Genomic DNA, 7,056 nt, shown 5'->3' on the forward strand with positions numbered 1-7,056 from the left:
ACAAATTAAAGTGGTTGTCTGAATAGTGAAACTATAGATGGTATTTTTTTCTACTTTTTGGGGGGTTTTTTCCTAAAAATGTCCTAAACTATCTTGTATTCTTTTTATAGTCAGCACATAAAAACCATATTGAGGATATGAATGACTAAAGGGAAAAAGCACACCAAATATTTTCTCTTTTTTTTGTGGAGATTGATTTAATAATAGCAAGGTTGGAAGCTGAATTATAATAAAATATAACCAGACTTTATAATAGCTTAAAATAAAATCAGTGACAAAGTAGATTTCTGGAACTATTTTTTCCAGATTGTCTAGGCCAAACTTAATTTAAAAGTAACACATTCCTGACTAGTAAGCTATACTACTCAAACTTAAACAGGTATAAAGACCATACCACGTTGTTCCACGAATTTATTCAACAGTCAACAAATATGTATGGCACCCTTACTCTGCCAGGCGCTGGGATCCAACAGTGATCTGAACAGATGGGATTTGTGCACTTGAGAAGCTTACAGCAGAGCGGGCTGAAAGGGAGGGTGTGTGTACATCCATGCAGTTGAAGCTGATTCAATTACTCCTGCCAAAATCAGATGCTAGAACTGTAAAGAATTTCCTATCCTCCGTACTTAAAAATCAAAACTCCAGTTATTATGTCACATCTTACTCCCTCTTTCCAAAGAGCATTTTGTGACAAATACAATAACTTCTGGCCAGAGGTAGATAGAAATCTGGAACACCAGTTCAAAAGTCACTCACCAGGTGTGCTGCCTGGCATAGGCGAATCCCTTCCCAAGACTCCTTTATTAAAATATAGGTAATAATCACTTACATTGGATTTTGTTCTGAGGATTAAAGAAATCATTATCTACAAGCAAGTCCAGCATGATGCCTGACACAGAGTAAGTACTCATAAATCGATCCTTTCTCTTATCCATAAAATATACATGTTTACACATAAAAACAATGAAGACTCAAGTAAGGAGGGAGATAGAAAAGTCAATGAAATGGGGGTGTTGGAGCAAGTGGTAGTGACGGCTAATGGATACAGGCTTTCTTCTGAGGTAATGAAAATATTACAAAATTAATTGTGGTGAAAGCTGCCTAACTGAATACATTTTTAAAAACACTGAATCGCACACTTTAAATGGGTGGATTGTATGGTATACGAATGATATCTCAATAAAACTATAAAAATTATATTTTAAAAAAGTCAAGCAACTACAGAATGAATTAAACGTTTGGCTAAAACCAAAAGAAAAAAGGAAAGAAAAAAAAAAGAAGTCAATGAACTACTTTCATCAATATAAGCACAGATGAGCCAACAGCTATTCTTTGCAACCAACGAGGCCATCTGCATTTTGTAGTGAGAAGGTATATCTTCATAGACTCTTTCAAGATGTTCTTATTAATTCCTTTACAGGGAAAAGATAAACAAGCAGACAGGACAATACCACACACACTAATCTTATAAGAGAACACCTAAATCTTTTACTATACCTAAGTCTAAAGAAAAGGCTAGTTTTAAATATCTTCCATTCTGTACTCACATATAAGAATAAGGTTAGCTACAATATCAACAAACCAAAAGGGGTAACAAAATGCCTTTACATAGTGAGTTTAAAATGTACTGCCTCATTACTTAACACCTAATGTCACCGCCAAAATATACACACAAATGACACAGAAGAACAAATGTTTGGTCTAAAACTATTACGCTGAATCCTACCTAAGAGCAGCTTATTTTTCACATTGACAAGAGGTGAAGTGACTGTCTATGTTCTTGCTTTCCAGCAAAACACACAGTCACTCGTCGCACCCAAATGTCGGCCACATTACCTCATTCAGAAAGCAAAAGCAGGTAAGTTGAGGAGCAAAACAAAATCCAGGACAACGGCATGGACTAGCTTTCTCCTGCTCCCTTCCTTACTCTCGCCTTTAGCTGACAAATCTTTTTTGAGTGTCCACTGTGTGAATACCCATAATCCATTTTTCCTTTCTGATTTTTGGTGAAGCTGGTAACATTAGTTTCAGTAACCTTAAAAAAGAAAATACTGGGCCGGCCGAGTGGCGCGATGGTTAAGAGCTGGCTTGGGACGCCAGAGGGCTCCGGTTCGGATCCCACATATGAGGACCAGTGACACTGCCCTCCACAGCTAAGATGCTGAACAACAGCTCAACTTGGAGCTGGGCTGCCATGAGTTGCCGGCGACGGCGGAGGCTGCAGTTCCTGCTGCAGTGGGTTGCCATGGGCTACGGTGTGTAGCCAGCAGCCAGCGTGAGCAGCCGTCCAGAAGCCGATGACTGATCTGCCTCACCAGGGAAAAGCGCAATGATGGTGCCAACTTGGGCCAGTGAAGCGACGTCCTCTACAACTAGACTGAAGAACAAAACGACAGTAACTTGTCTGTTCCCCTCCCCCTGATTCCCCAATAAAATCTTTAAAAAAAAAAAAAGAAAGAAAGAAAAGAAAATACTTCCCCAGGAGTTTTATAGTTATTTATAATACCAGGGTTGCCAAAAAAATGTATACCAGTGGACACTTTGGTCAACGTTGCTCAAGCAGTAGTTCGCCGTAATCAGAAGTGTCTGGACGCTGACGGCAATGACTTTGAGCACCTCTTGTAATTGCAGAAGTCTTTTGTGACTTGTATTCATCTTTTGTTATCAGTAATGTACTGAGTATTACAATTTTAATCCAGTTTTCCTTTCTTAAAATGTGTATACATTTTTTTGGCACCCTCTGTACATATCCTTAAACTGATTTTATTTTTATCAAAAAAAAAACTTTTTTGCCACTGTACAAAGGATAATCAGAGCTACTAAGATGGCATATGGTCCAACAAATATGCAGATTGGATTTTCTGCCTGGGTTGCCTTTTGCATGTGAAAACAAGGCAGCACGTATGCAGTTTGGAAGGTGCATCCTTAAGAGCTGCTCTGCCACCAATGGTTATGAGTCTCCAGGAACCGTCCATCCATACTTTCATTGGCAACCAACACAGCAAGATGGCCCCAGGCGCTGCGCATGAAGTTCATGGCCAGTACACGGAGTGGCACTCACTAACTACGAGTTCTTTCAGCCCCACCAAACCTCTGTGGAGTTCCTGTTGAAGGTTGAGATTGGACCCTTTTCCTCATTAGCACAGTGATTAAACAACTATGCTCACCTGCCACAACACACACTGGGGCTGATTTATCTCCACTGAGCACAGGGCCGATAGGGAGTGCATGCCCATCAGCCATCTGAAAGTTCCCCAGGACTGCACACTTCCGGTCCTCAGTAGCGTGGCAGGTAACAAAACGGCAGAAGCAAAAGTGGGCATCTTATTCCCCTTTTGTGAATCAGAGCTGAATTTATGAAATCACTGGGAAATACCTCAACCGGTAGTAATATTTCACTTAGTAAATTGCACCAACTCCTTGCTCAGTTCCTGAAAATACCAAAGAAGCCTGGGTTATTATTTACTTTGTCCTCGAATCAAAATTTAAAAAGGAAAGTTCTATTGTCAGTAACAAGATTGGTAAGTAAATATTGCAGGATGGGAATAACAGTACCACATGTTAGATCCATCGTCAGTTATGTAGAATCATTTGTGTTAACGAATTGGCTTCAGACCTCCTGTACTGCACATTTAAACACTACCCTCTTTATGACTTTGGAGATGCAGAAGAAGTATAAGAATTTAAGGACACATCTCTGGTGATTTAAAGAGCATCATTTACTTCCCCAATTAATTACCTTTAACACATTAATTCCCAAGATCACTTTTCTTTCCTTGGAAAATACACAGGTGAAGCACCTCATATAAACAAGCTTTCTTCCTCTCACACCAGGTGTTAAGTCTTCTCAATAAAAATATACTACCATAAGTTGTCATTTATATTCCCGTCGTCCCCTCTGAAACCCCCAGTGATTTTCTGAATACAACCCTTTATTTGCTACTTCATTAACTTTTTTTAATACTCTGGGTTTCTGAACTATTTCAAAAATAATTCAACAGAGACCACACAGAAATGAAACTGCTGTGTCTGGCTCACTGGAGAAACAAACAGTAAGGTCCACCTGACCACAGTGATAAATTAGGAAGAGTGGTACCAATTAGTTGTTCATTAAGTTCCCAAAACCTCTGTGGAGTTCATGTTCAGGATCAAAGCTGGACCCTGTTTCTCATTAGCACTGTGATTAAACAACTATGCTCTCCTGCCACACCACAGCATCTTGACAGGCACTATTTACCCTGTGATGTAAGTCAGACACGTGTCTCTGTCCATTTGGTACCCAAGAAAATGAGGTAATAACACATGTACCTTCCTTAAAGGGAAAAGTCAAGCAGCCAGCAAAGGACCAGGACATCCCCCTCCGTCCCCTGAGACACTGGTATTCAGCCTATTTGCACATTAGAACCCCTGGGGAGCTTTGAAAAAAAAAAAAAACAACAACACCAATGTCAGGTCGCCCAACCAGACCACATAGCCAGCCCAGACCCAATAAACACCTGGCAGTGGTGCCTGGCCATCATCATGTTTTATAAGCCCTCCAGGTGACAAAGGCACAGAGTGGAGAACCACTGTCCTGTAACCTATAGATGTTGAACAAGTTGCCATTGGCAAATACCAGTTTTCTTTCTCTCACTACCTTTTCTTCAGTGGCTTTACTTAACCAGTAGGAGAATGGAGGGATGACAGCGTGACAGAGCAGTAGTAAATGACAGCCATAACAATGAACCGTGGACACAGCTGAACCAAGTGTGCTGTCCAATGGGGGGGGGGAACCTCAATAAAAAACATGATTCAATAAAAATCAAAAGGAAAACACATTCACGAGAGCTAAAAAGCCAAGTTCAAAACATGAATTTACACACATTGTTGCATACACCATGTTTTGTCTGCTTTGTTTTATTTTCCCCCCTTAAAAGAGCAAATTTTCAAACAAATAACTACACATAGGCATGTGTGTCCCAAATGTCAGAATGAAATGCTAAGGAAATTCTTTCCAACATCTGAGAGTAATCTTGTACAATACATCATTGCTCCTATGCATTCACCTTAAAGTAGAAAGATCAGAGTAAAATAACTAAATATCCAAATGCAGTAATAGTTTTTCTCTCCTATTAAGCATGATCTGAAACCCACTAATTATTTCCAGAGAGAACTTCTCTTGTAACACTTTATTCCTGAGTACAATTTGGTATGTAGGCAACCAAGACTTCATGTACTGCCAGTACCACTAAAGGGAAAGTCTGTGACTAAAAAGTATCCTCCTCAAATGAGGAACTCCAAGTACAAGAAATAATTAGATACTTAGTGGGGATTTCATCTTCCAGTCTTACTGTTCCCCAACCGCCATCCAAAGAAGTCACAAGAACACTCAGTATTTCCCAAACACTGCAGATACGAGTTCTTAAAATTTTTAGGATCTTGAAACACACACACACACACACACACACACACACACACACACACACGTCACACGTCTGAATGCACATAACAAAGTAGGTTTGTGAAAAACACTACCAGTTATACAATACATTCAAAATGAAAATGCCAGGAAAGAGATTTTATTCAACTCAGTCTATAGGACATTAGTCAAAGACAACTGACAGTTTTATAACTGCTTGCCTTGAAGTTCTTTGTTAGTGAAACCTTATCCTAGAAAACTACTGTGGCTTACTTTCTCCCTCCCTTCTCCCCATATCCATCTCTTTTCGCTCTCCCAATGTGTTTGTTCTGTTTCCTTCTTTGTTTCTCCCGAAAGGGAAAAACTAACAGTCAAGTGGGTTTAATTTTTAAATTGCTACAAAAGCCTAAAACACTCTGTACTAAGGAAAAATGCAAATGGAATGCTCTTGAAAATGGTTGCACATTAAACACACATCTTATGACCCAGGCCTTATTTACTAAGACGAGTTCTTAAATTCTGTGGAGGTCAGAAGTTTAGTTTATTTAGCCAGAATAGCTCTATTAGCAGCTCCAGCTCCTTCTTGTCACCACAGTAAACATCCACACATTCCAAACTCAGGAAAATGTGAGGCAGTTAAAAAAAGGTTGGAGCTGCCCAGGGCCCCATTACTGTGCATGAAAAGACATCTACGGAGATGGATGGATTACAGCATATAAAAAAGCAGGTACATTGAACTCAGAAGGTTGGCTTTTCAGAAAAGAGGGTGGGAATGGAGAGGAGATTTTATATATATATATATATATATATATATATATATATATATATATATATATATATATAACCAAATAACAGTAACAAGAATAGTAATGAATAATAATACTGTAAAGCTCTTTAAACATATGCTCAGAGTATCAGAATTCCATATCAACTTTAAAGTTTTTAAACACAGATTTTTTTTTCTAAATAATCCCATCTTTTATTAGAGGCTAAGGTTAAAAGTCAAAACCCAGCAGACTTCTAGGCAAAGTAAAAAATAACCCAAGCCTTACAGCTGTTCCAGAAAGTTTGTGGCTAATTTTACAACATCTACCACCCAGTGAGGTCACACTGCAGAAACTTGATCCTACCCCACACTGGAATAAATAAAATAATGACTAAGTCATAGCTAAGAAATGCAAGGCAAGACAGTGCTTCACCCTAATGCGTAAATTACCCAAGTACAAGAAAATCTTACTTTCAAGTTAATGGAAATTAACCCTTACCCTTTCCAAATCTTTTTCTGGTCCTGAAAATCGGAACCTAAGCTAATTAACTGTGACCTTATTATGTCTTCAGTCCTTTTCTGTGCTTTTCCCATGAAGATACCAGCCTAACGCCCTTATCCACCACTTCTGCTGTAGGGAATATCTAAAGGAAGGCGAACTGCGCACAACCCAAGGAGAAGCATTGAGGAAGTAGGTTTGCGCCCCACCTGGGATCCTAGCGCTGGATGGCGTCTGAACAGGCAGGCAAGACGGGAACATTTTAATTACGACTCCTCTTATATCAATTCCACCCAATGTGTTCGCATAGTACTGTTTTCAGTGGCTTCCCAGTTAAAAGTACAACAAGGGAGTTGCCCGGCAAGCCCCCCCAAATTTCTAAAGCCAAAAGTA

At 39.4% G+C, this 7,056-nt stretch overlaps 1 protein-coding gene across 3 annotated transcripts in view; it reads right to left on the minus strand.

Annotated features, from left to right (window-relative positions):
* Positions 1-7,056, minus strand: part of ZNF608 (zinc finger protein 608) — a 126,640-nt gene that overhangs the window by 50,130 nt on the left and 69,454 nt on the right. The gene's annotated exons all lie outside the window — the stretch shown is intronic.

The sequence above is a fragment of the Hipposideros armiger genome, unplaced genomic scaffold (assembly GCF_001890085.2).
Source record: "Hipposideros armiger isolate ML-2016 unplaced genomic scaffold, ASM189008v1 scaffold_21, whole genome shotgun sequence".
NCBI classification, from domain to species: Eukaryota; Metazoa; Chordata; class Mammalia; order Chiroptera; family Hipposideridae; genus Hipposideros; species Hipposideros armiger.